Here is a 12,987-nt window from a genome sequence, read left to right as displayed (position 1 = left end):
AATCCGAATATGTTTGAATTTACTTCTTTTCACGTTTTGAAACTTCGCTGAATTAGACCGCTACTTCCAAATGACGTACGTGACTAGATACTATCACCGCGTACACGTCCTGAGACGCGCATGTGAAGTCATGTGACTTGAAAACAACACTTCCAATTGGTTCTTAGTAGTTTCTATTCTGCAATTTACACGGAGGACTCCACCCACTTCCCTCACTATCTTTTGTACTCTCAAAAGAGAACAACGTTCCACACCCTTCGGAAGACTTTGCTGAAATGGCTGCCGCCCCACATTCATCTTCTGAATCTGAAGGAAATGAGCGACTACCTTTAAAAAGAAAGAAGGAATCTTTTATTTGGCAATTTTTCACTTATCCTGAAGAACAAAAGAAAGTAAATGCGCCAAAAGTTACATGCACGATATGCAATTCGGTTCTCTCAAGAGGAAATCCAAGAAAAAAATATTCCTTTTCCATACATACCATGATGCGGCATGTCAAACAAGTGCCCCCTGTGGAATTTGCAAAGGCAGCGACAAGAGCCCTGGCCACGCTATTACCATCAGAGGTGGCCAGCACATCTTCTGGTGGACGACCTGTATCTCCATCGAGTGCTGTGATGGACTTGAGACCATATCTTGCAAAGGTGCACATGAAATGCAACGAGTGTGGAGAAATTCTTCTGTACGGAGAGCAGAGCCTCATTCTTACTAAACTAAAAATTGAGAGTCATAAATGCCCCGAGAAAAGATAAATTTCTTCATTTCATTTTGATCCTGTGTCACACCTGAAAATGTTGTTGCAAGTTAAAAAAATAAAAAACAACATAACAGTTGTTTAAAAAAAAAAAAAAAAAAAAGTTCTTTTCAGAACTAACTCATTGTACCAAAAACAGCTCCAGGAGCATATTATAAAGGGCGTTTATCTCTCGTTTTTTGGCTTTCGATCGTGCGCGACCGTGTGCGCGCACCCGCCTATATATTTCGGGAAAACTTCGCGATTGCAACCTATTAAATTTCTTCATAGACCCATCATAGAACTTATACTACTCAGAAGATATATTAAATACGGATATGTTTCGATTTACTCCTTTTCACGTTTTGAAACTTCGCTGAATTAGACCGCTACTTCCAAATGGCGTACGTGATTAGATACTATCACCGCGTACACGTCCTGAGACGCGCATGTGAAGTCATGTGACTTGAAAACAACACTTCCAATTGGTTCTTAGTAGTTTCTATTCTGCAATTTACACGAAGCACTACACCCACTTCTCTCACATCTCTACCGTGTTATCTGCAACTGTGAACATCAAAAGGAGCTGCGCTACGCCCCTGTAAGAGGCCTCACTCCCACTGCTGCAACGGCTTAGCAGTCCTCCAGATGCACAAGAACAGCCCCTCCGATCCATTGAAGTTCTATGTCGGTCTCAATACCACTTACGAAATGAAAATAAGCACTGAAGAATATTTATGCTGTAGCAGGAGGAGTACTACATGCTTGCAGAATGCATTCTATTACCTATAAAAAAGTGAAACACCCACGCTTCAATCATATAGAATACTTCCTCTAAAGAAACCTATGAATAACTTTCGAACATCAGGTTAACCTTTTTTTACTCTCTCATTGTTAAAGATAAGTATTTACAATGCTATATTAAACAATGCCATGGTTTTTCCTTTTTAATTTTAAAAATCTTGCAATCATTCACAAACCCAATACTCATGGCTTATTTCTCGTGACAAAAATCTTGCAATATTACATACCTACATAGAATAACAGAAAAAACATAAAACTACAAAAGCCAAACAGTCTACTAAACGCGGATTTGTAACCTATGGGGCAGATTTATGTTAACTACTTCATACCCAGATATGCACCAGTTAATGTGCACCACAGTATGCTAGTGCTCCGATACCCATGGTGTGCCACATTTGAAATGTGGCGCACCATGGTACAAAAACACCATACATGCGTAACACATCTGTGCTGAAAAAGTAATACATTACTAGAGTTGCATCGCAAGTGTGATGCAGCTCCAGCAAGGCTCACCAATGCACTATATTCACAATACTGCGTCAATACCTACGCCTGCTTCAAGCACATGCACAGTTTTGAAACAGCATTGGTCTGAAAGTCACTGAGTGAAATATCAAGCATTACAGTCAGCCACTTTCATGACGCATTCCTTTAGAGGAACACTTCCTTATGGTGCAGGCCTTTAGAATGTGACATATCCTAGATCCATAACGTTGTAAATATGGTACATTATTTCCACTGTCATTGTATTAAATAAACTGACGAAATTGTGGCGCAAAGAGACGCAACGTCAACATAAAGCTGCCACAATGTGTTTTAAAGTGCCCTTTAAATTACAACCAACACTCTCGTTGAAGAGACCCCTCAGGTTTTTTTAACACCTGTTAAGTCCTTCCATGCTCATGACAGAGCCGCTCCATCACGAGCATTGCTTCAGCTGTCCTCAGGATAGACCAGTTTTGTCATGGGCTTGCCGCTGTGCTTGCACAACACTAATATTGCGCCTCCATGACACGTTCTATTGACTAAGCAGAGCCATGACAGAACCACTGTATCATGAACAAATCTCAACCGTGGCTCATGAAGGAGTAGCTCTATCATGAGCATAGAAGTACCACTCAGCCCCCAGGCCCCCTAATGCTATGGCAGAATTGCCACTGCAGCAAATAACTTAAACTCCTGGAAAGAACAACATGTAACATTTAATATCATTTCCCACCAATGTTTTCATATATCAGTGTTGTTGAACTCACTCAGTGAAATGTCGCTCATTTCATTAAATCACTTTTAAAGCATGCCTTATAACAATGCACCCAATCCTATGTGGAAGTGCTTATATTAAACATGACATTGCTTTAAACAGGATAGACAAAGAAATGACACAGTGATGTAAAAGTTTCTTTATTTTTTATACTTACCTAAAAAATAATAAAAAAGTAAAATAAATTTCTTTTAAAAACGTAGTACCTGTGGAAGAAAAGTAAAAATAAAATTATAATGTACATTTCATAAAATTAAAAAAAGTCGGAGTCAATAAGAGAGAGGCAGAGAAAACTCTCGGATGTTATTAGTTGTACTTACCTTATAAATATAATATCTGTGGAAGACAGTAAAAAATATGTTTTAATACATATTTCTAAATTCAATGTAACAAAATACCTCAAACAACATATTAAGTGGTTTATTTTTGCTGTCCTCAGAATACATTGATTTTCACTATAAACAGTGATTTCAATATTAATCATCATATAACAGCGGGGAAAAAAAACCACAATCAAAATGATTGTGTTTAAAAAACCCATCCAAAATCTCCATACATATTATAAATACCTGAAAAAAACATATCTTAAATGTTTTTCTCAAATTCGCAATTTCTTGAGTAAGCACACTACATCTTCCACAGTTACAAACTAATTAAACTATACGACCTATTTTTAAATATATCTAAAAAAACACTGTGCAAGTATCTCCTATAAAAATCTATCTTAAGTATACATTTTCTTCTCTCATACCTTTCCGCATGGCCAAATTGTATAAGTTAACTCATTACCTTTTAAATACCTCTCCCAAAAACTTGCGTCCATATATGTTCTAAAATAATTATCTAAAGTACTCATTTTCTTCTCTCATATTTTTCCACATGGCCAAATACTACGAGTTAAGTAGTTTTTTTATGAAATTTCTTAATCTTAATCTTATCTTTTCTTTTGTGAACCTTTACAGTAAAAATGTGTAACATGTTTTATACCATCAAACATTAACTACATTTCTACCTGATGTTATCACTATACCAAACACAAATTTCATTTATAGATTTGTAGACCCTCAGTCACATGATATTTGTAAACAAGAAAGTTTCATATCTTAACAGTATTAATCTTCCTACAGCAAGTGATTCTACTGAAATTTGGGTTCCAAAAATAGCAGATAGGAGTTAGTTAAGGCAAAAGGCAAACGTTTCTTAAAAGTCAATTGGGTATCATTGCAAAGCGTCCAGCCACTTCCACACTTCAAATAAGCTGTATAATGTCCTGATGATGTGGAAGGCCCTTCATGAAAAATAATGGCTACAGTTACAAATGTTCTTCTAGAAATAGATACTTGAGTAGCCACAATTTTTTTTATTAAAGTTGACAATTTACTACCATCAGCTCTGCATCGTTGAAACATTAATATTACATATTGTCCATATCTATGGATAAATAAAGTTGATAACATTTCAGACTTACATTGAGAACAGACCATGTTCTGATGCGCATCTTTAACTAGTTTATTAAAAGACACTTCTTTACAGTCAGGTAATGTTAAATATATAAATCTTTCACTGTGTATATCAGTACTACTTGAAAATGAGCAATTGTCACACTTATGTTCACCATTTATAAGAAAGGCCAAAAAGATTATCAATATCTACACTTTCATCTTCCAAAACTCCAAAATTCCTGACAATCTTGTTGAATATTCTGTGAAAATTGATTTACTCCTGCACATATATCTAAAACATTCCTTACTTCTGAAACACTTCCTACTTCACTTTCACCACTACTGCATTTTTCAAATATAGAATTTAAGGAATAGCAAAATGTTTCCTCCTGATTTTCTACAATCTGTTCCCTTACATTTTTTAGAAAAAAAACAACATTAACTACTATATTTGCATAACAGTTGACACCAGACCTGTTTTCAAACTTAAATCCAACAATCTCTTCAATACTAACCGTTGTCTTATGCCTACCAACAACAGCTACATCTTTTTTTCGTCGTTTCTCAACTACTTCAGCACATTTATCATCATTTTTCCTTTTCTGACCAACCATACGCCTTTCAATTAAAGGATATTGAAGTAAACTTGGAGCATATTCTCTTCTTAACCTATTATACTCCTTCACATAATTAAAATCTGCACTAATCTTTGTCTCATCATAATCAATTACATAAAGTCCACATAAAGTTCTAACTCGCGATAAAGCAACATATGCCATTCCCTCTTTGAATACAGTGCTTCCAATATTTACCAAAGCACAATCTACACTTAAACCTTGAGATTTATGAATAGTCACTGCATATGCCAAACAAATTGGAAATTGCTTCCGACGGACATATAAGTCTTTCACAAGCAAAAAACGATTTGAACAGCGACTAATTTGCTGAACTTCCTCAATTCCATCAAATTTTATTCTTAAAAATTCAATCTCATCTCTATTTGGGTAATTTACAAAACCAACAACATTACCCATTGCTCCATTTACCAATCCTCTTTCTACATGTAAATTTCTCCTTAAAATTATCTGACAATTTAAACATACATACAGATTTTTCTCTAAACCAGCAGTTTTAGATATACTTTTTTGAAGAGAATCCAATTTTAACTTCAACTTTTCAGACAAAACAATAGTACTACCTTCATGCTCTATTCTATCTTTAGCTTCCAGTTTCCTAATTTCTTGATTTTCTAAATTCAACATTTTCTCATTAAAAACTGATCATTCTTTCACAGTTGGCATCAAGCATATCACTGATTTATCTGCTACCTCTATACTATATATTTTCTCAGGTACATTATCTTCATTAGGAAACAGCTTGGAAAGTAATCGTGTTCGTAGAGTGTGTTTCGCATCTTCAGTTAGTTTTCCAATCCTGATATCTTGAAGAATATTTCTATATTTAGTATCCTTTGCCTGTCGCATATTTTGAATCAGTTCAGTATATTTGAAATGTGACCATATATTAACATTTCCAATACTGCCCAGGCACTTTCTAGTCTCTTCATGCGTAACAGTTTCAAATACAGGTTGTCCTTTCACTGGAGTTAGTTGGAGTAGATCTCCAAAAACTATGACATGTTTACCTCCAAATAACACATCATACTCTGTCTTAAGTATCTGTTGCATTCTTAAATGCACAAAAGCAAGCATTAAATTAGATACCATGCTTACTTCATCAATAATAAGAAGTTTAATTTTTTTAAGCACTCTAGAAACTTCAAAACAAGCTTCTCCAGATAGCTTGTGATATTGTAATTTATTTTCATGTTCAACTGGCAGCATCAGTAAACGATGTAAAGTAATACCAATAATATTATGTGCTGCCAATCCAGTTGGAGCAGTAACAACACACGACAGTGTTGACTGAGTTCTCTGCTGTAAATATGTAGTAATTCCTTTAATTAGGAAACTTTTACCAATTCCAGCTTCTCCATTTACATATAATCGAATAGGTTCAAATGACATACATGAGCAATCTTTTCTCTCATGACGAAAGCCATGCTCAATGTGCTCTGTCACTTCATCATATATCTGTCTTTGCTCAATATTAAATTGCTTCTTTAATTCTTCTAAGTTGATTACTTCCTCTTGACCTTGCTGCATTGCTCTTTCCACCTCATCCATGGCGGTGGCTGCTTCATTTTGGATAATTGGTTGTCCCAGTGGATCTTGACTTAATGAAGCCGAACTTTGACTATCTTGTGAACTATCTCTAGCAATCTCCGGTGCAATTGTCGCTTCTTGCTCTATTTCATCATTCAACATTTGCAGATAATTACTAAAAACAGGACATTCAATACTACTTTTAGATGCGTTGAATGAATCTTCATAACTATCAAAGTTCCCAAGTAGTTCCTCTTCTCTACGCCATGGCTTAAAGAGTTGCAAAAGAGCAAAATAGTAAAATTCTCTCTTGTCAGGTGTTTCGCAACTCAGTTTCCGATGATTAATCAAGTGTCCTTTTCTTTGCTTCACCAGACATCCTTGTTCTCCCATTACAGCATATACACCTTTATCAATGTTCTCTGTAACATTCCTTTTAAAAGTGTAGTTTTGAAGTATTTCATATTTGACAAATGTTTTCTAGAAGAGTACTTCTATTTGGATAGTATGTATCCAACATATTTGTTTTCAAAATGTCTGTACTGTTTGGTTCTTTCTGGGCTAAATATTCAATTTCTTGCACAGGTTTTAGAACACGGTTTCGTGTTTCTGCAAGACCCAAACTCACCCAGAGAATAGTCCTTGATTTAGCATAAAGACTTGCTGATGACAATCGGTCACAGCATTCATATGCTCCAATTTCTCGATGAGACAACATCTTCAAACTGTACGTATACAATTTCTTGCTTAGGCTCTTTTCATGAGAAATGTCTTCCCACATCTCCTTCAGTTCCGTCTTTTCAGATTTTGTGATGTAAGACGTTACATATCGAGCCACAGCAATAGAGTTGTCTGCAACATATTGTATGTCCATGTTAGCATTCCACATGGACAAAATGACTGGGTTATAGTCATTTATATATTTGGATTCTTCACCTCTTCTTAAATTGTACGTATTTTTAGGGGACCTTCTTCTGATGTTATGTCGCAAAGATGACATCAAATTGTTGACTCTTCCTTTTGAAAGTACCGGTCGTGCAAATCCAAAACGACATTTGGTGTAGAATTTACTCTTTGATTTGAAGTTTCGCCGACAATATCTTCCACAACGATGATTTTGAAAACGTAACACTTTTCCTCTTAAATCCTTATCAGTTGTACTATTAGGTATGTCACAAGTGACATACTGTTCAATAAAAGACAGTACAGTCTCATCCGAGTCTCTTCCAAATTTAGGAGCATCCTTGATCCATACCAGCATATGAATATGAGGAGCACCTCTTGCTTGGTATTCTTTTCTCCAAAAGAAATCCAGTACTTCACCAAGAGGCGGATTTTTCTTGTTTGTAAGAAAAGACATCATAGCTTCAAATCGATGATTAAAATATCTGCAAACATTAACCGGATCTAATGAACACAGTTCTCCGGGTGTCTTGTAGTTTATATTTTCTATGTTTGCATTCGCCTCCTGAAGAAATTCAAGTAAATCTTCCCAAGCATACTCTGCACAGCTTAGAGTTAAAAACCATGTTGGTGCTCCTAAGTTTCTAAGCATGCACTTCAAATCTCCATGACGACGGTACCAATACTCATTAGTACCACGCTGACAAGCCATTAAATTAATTAGGTGTGAATCCAAAACACTATCTTTCTGTTGCACTTTATCCATAAATTCCTTTGCTGAAATATTATGCAGATGAACTCCACTTTTTAAGATATGATTTACTGCATAAGAGAGACCAGATAAGTCACTCTCAAACAGAAGATGAAACAAATATGGAATGCATTGGCGAAACCTCGGATCTTCTGCATATAATCTTGTTGTCCGGTATTCAGATGCAGGAATCTGCATAGGACGATCATCATATCGTGTACCTTCACCTGTAGGGAATAACTGTGGGAAACAACGACCTTCCAAACTTTCTTCCCACACACTAATAGGATTTCTTTTCGCCTTTTTCATCTGAAATAATTCAATAGCATTCCCTATTGCTTCTTTGGAATGCAGTGGATGAACACTGTAATGTTCATAAATTTCTTCACTTCTAGATAGATCAACTTTTTCAATTTGTCCAATAGACAAATCACTCTCCTCTTCTTCACTTACATCTTCTTCTTCTACGTATACATCTTTATAGTACTTATTGTTTTGAACTAAATACAACGTTGCCTTTTTGACTTTTCTAACATCCACTAAATCTTGCCAGATTTTCTTACTCTTTGTAGGTACACCATTAACTAAAATAACTACAGGTTCCTCTTCTACATTTTCAACACCAATTGTTTCCATATTTTTTTTTAAATCAAGTGGCAAATATACAACTCTACCCTTTAATCCTCTTTGTAAATCTGAAGGATTTAATTTACCAGTCTTAGGCTCCATACGAACAATAGCCTGAAAAGGATGAACATATTGGATCAGAATAGTCTCATAAGTATTTAAATTCATCAATTCTGATGGAATATTTATCAACTCTAGATTATTATGAACAGCTCTAGCAGGCATTTTATTTTCATTTAATTTATTATAACAATATTTACAAATACGTTGCTCAAAACCCAAATCAAAATAGTTTTCCACCAACAAATAAGTTGCAAAATCTTTCCATTGAACATTACTTTCATCTTCACTTTTTAAATATAAATCAACTAACCTAGTTTGACTTTTGTAATGAATGCGTCGACAACAGACACAAGAAAAATGTGGTTTCTCACCTGCAATTACCTTAAACTTTATTATTTCCTGTTCAAAATTTTCAATATTAACATGTCCAACATTTTCTAACACATTTCCTTCTATAATTATATCAGTCTCTGCATTATCTTCCTCTGGACCAAAATAACTTACCTCAATTTCTGCACAAATCTTCTTAACATCTAATTCACATCCATGCAAAAGAGCACTATTTAACTGTTTAAGTTTAAGTGCTGGACTTTTTGCATAATACAACTTTCTCACCAATTTTCTCATTTTAGTATGATGCACTGCTAACATCCTGAAGTGATGAAACACACTCTGGCATATTTTTTTAGAAAGACAAGCCAGAGAATGACCTTGCAGACCTATTTTTTCTCGCACTCTGCAATGATCTAATTCTTGCAACATAACAATTTTTTTTTTAGACTTTCTTTAGTGTACTTACGTAAGAAATTGCGAAAGAAATCAATTGAATCCTGTCGTACACTACAAATGCTACTACAATTCCAACTGTAAACAGGAACATTAGTACGTCCCCCTGAAGCTTCTCCAGCCATCACCTCTTCTGCATTTCTAACCACAATTTTCTCTTTCTCAATTACACATCCCTCCTTCACCTCGTATCCTCGACCACTGGTGTCAACTGCATGCAACAAATCGTTACTTTGAAAGTAACTCTCTTCATTAAAAAATGGTTCAGACGTTGAAGTATGCATCCACTTCCCAGAAAACACTTTACAAAAATTACTCCTATTTATGTGTCTCTTCCATTTACTTTTAGCTTTTAAAACTCGTATTGCCTTATTTAGCGTATTTATTCTATTAAGTACTAAAATAAATAATTTTCTTTTTGTCTCAAATGCGCGCTCAACAATACCCTCTATATATTGTTTCTTCTTAAGAAAAGCAGATCTTCTTTTAGAAACTTTCTCCTTTTGTAATAAATTCGAAACTACTCTGTTGTAAAACATACGCTTCCTGATTTGGCTAAATTGATTCATCCGAGTTTTACTGTACAGATTTTCCTGGCTCCTGATTCCAGAAACATTTTTATCTTTGGTTCCATGTCTCCTTCTCGATACTGTTATACTTTTTTTCTTGTGCACTTCAATACTAACATTTTTCCTTCCACATATTGCTCTCAAAAACTTTTTGGTTTGCTTACCAGGAGCACTCTTCTTTTTATCCGTCCTATGTTCTTTTGATACATCTTCAATTCCTTTCTTCTTCAAATTGTAAGTCCGTTTATAGAGCTTTCTTTTTTCAGTTCTGGTCGGCATCTTAATTTAAGATTTTGATGAAATTCTCAATCTGTAAAACACAAACATAACAAATATTATAGTTGACTACTAGCATATAACGTACAAATTTAAACCACAGATTCATTTTATAACTAGAATAAAGAAAATAACAGAAAGTCTCTGAACAGAGTAGGAAATCCTGTAGTGAATGTTGGTTCTTAATTTTATCACACTCCATATCTGTTTTAACATTATAGACAGTTTTTAATTCTAATTTTTAAAGCATACAAACAGTACACTTTTTTCAAGAACTATGGGTCATCGTAGATGTTTTAATCTTTTTACTACAAACTCTTTTACACTTCATGAGAACATGTCTTATCACTCTCCTAAAGCACATCAACGACGAATAGGACAAGAAAACTCTCTTCAAGAATGCTTTACTATCAAACAAAATTTTTATTTATTGAAATCTTCATAATTTTGTAGAACTTCCACCATTATATCATCAGGGACTTCTTCAAGTCCAAAGTCCTCATCTCCTTCTACCATCTCTAAGTAAGCGGAGTCTAAAGACATGTCCATAAAATCATTTTTTTCATCTATTTCCTCTTGAAATATTACGTCTAAAATTTCCTCCATTACTTCATTAACGATTTCAAAATGAATTCCTTTCTCTTCTGAGGAATTCTCCATAACTAGACTCAGTTTATTCTTCTGTATCCTTTTAAAAAAATATAGAGACTAAATTATATCTTTTTTCATAAATGTGTAACTAAAAAGTACTTTTACTAATTTGTAAACGACATATTTTTTTATAATTTCTAACTTATTAACTCTATATATTTTAAGATACCACGTTCCTCTTGTTTTGAAAAGAAATTGGCAATATAACCCTAAACATTAACACTAATCTTTTTTTTCATTAAATAATTACTGTTGTTAAAAGACATTTTACTGTAAAATTTCTTTTTAGATTTTCTAGATATCACAAATATTTATAATCTGTAGAATTATTTTTTACAGATCAATTTTTTCAGTTCACCAGTACAAAGAGCTATGTAAACTATATGCACTCTGAAGAAAATGTTCACACTATACAAACCATAGCATTCACTTAACAGATTACTACTTCCCACAGAGACAGTTACTTTTATGTTTCAACAGCATACTCACCATGTAAAAGTCATAGCATATACAAAATGTCATACTAAGTATGAAGAACAACCTCATAATAAACCTCTGCATGAATATGTAAAACAATGCCTATACATAGTATAATCACAGATATGCAGGAAAGATACCCATCACACCTAGAACCATATCATAATACATCTCTGTAAATAAAGGACAAACACTGCCAAACATAATGCAACAAGATTTCAAAAATCATGAGCACTTCAAAAGATTTAAGTAATGGAAACATGAAAGAATTATAACCCAATGATCCGTAAATCTGAACTCCATCAAAAACAACACATGCACCAAGCCCATTAAAAGATAATTTCAACTGTCAGTGGAGAATATCCCAAAATACATATCTAGTATAAACAGATACAGCCCATGTGAATAATCCAAGATAAAATCATATTTCAAAATGACATTTTACAAACATTTAAAAAAATCTTCTTCATTATTTGGATATGCACCCAAAAAAAATGACTATGCAAAAATACCAACTCACCTGAAAAAAAAGAATATAATTCCTCAAACTGTATAATTCAGAAGGCAGGTTGTTGCTTTTCAGCACCAAACACTGTAAAAAAGAAAATAATAAAATTTAATTAACTTATTACAGACTTATTTCTTACACAACATAGAGCCATTATAGCAAAGAACAAGCATAACAGATACATTCCCCAAGATTCTCTATCATTACAATAAGATACAAAATGTCTCATTTATGAAACCATTGTGCCACAGATATATCACTTTTTCCCATGTTAAAACTCATGCACCAGCAACACAAGGCCTTCATAACTAAAAGCCCATGTGACGGAGAACAAGTGCATAGACAGAAAATACAGGGCCAACCATGGGTATATTCAAGCAGTACACCTGCACAGGACCACCAAACCCCAGGAGCCACCATATTAATATATATTGTTAATATAATAATCCTCTAAGAATGCATACATATTTGCGTAGTGGACCATGGCAGGAATTTGGCGTGCTCTGCCTCTGTTCCACTTCCAAACACCTTGATCCACCCCCCCCCTCTTCAGTGGGCTGCACGCTCCACCCCGCCCAAATCCCCTGTTACTGAGCCCCCTACCTACGGTAAATTTTTCTCTCTAACCAAGCAATAGCTGATTGATAAAGACATAATGTCTAACCACTAGCATTTTCATGTATCGTTCCTAAACTGAAAGGCCAGAGACCTTCTTCCATTTATTAAAATATAATGAGCCTTATTTATGAAGGCCTTGCGCCGCCGGTGCTTCACTTTTTCCCATGTTAAAAGTGACGCACCAGCGGCGCAAGGCCTTCATAAATCTGCCCCAATATACTTCCTCATAAGAGTGTATATTTAATTTTGCTAAACCATATTCATTTTTCATCAACTATACCGTTTGTATTTTATGTACTAGTGACTATACCGATTACTTTGTTTTTTGCAATGTCTACTCGTATTAGATAAGA

At 34.5% G+C, this 12,987-nt stretch overlaps 1 long non-coding RNA gene across 1 annotated transcript in view; it reads right to left on the bottom strand.

Moving 5' to 3' along the window:
* Positions 1-10,318: 10,318 nt before the first annotated feature.
* LOC144761193 (uncharacterized) overlaps positions 10,319-12,987 on the bottom strand; it is a 71,183-nt gene continuing 68,514 nt past the window's right edge. The window contains exons 2-3 of the long non-coding RNA XR_013595619.1: positions 12,029-12,100; positions 10,319-10,414 (exon numbers count right to left, since the gene is read on the bottom strand). This is a non-coding gene — a long non-coding RNA (uncharacterized LOC144761193). The remainder of the gene's footprint in view (positions 10,415-12,028; positions 12,101-12,987) is intronic.

Source organism: Lissotriton helveticus, chromosome 6 (assembly GCF_964261635.1).
Source record: "Lissotriton helveticus chromosome 6, aLisHel1.1, whole genome shotgun sequence".
Taxonomy (NCBI): Eukaryota; Metazoa; Chordata; class Amphibia; order Caudata; family Salamandridae; genus Lissotriton; species Lissotriton helveticus.
This window is presented reverse-complemented; position numbering and strand designations above follow the sequence as displayed.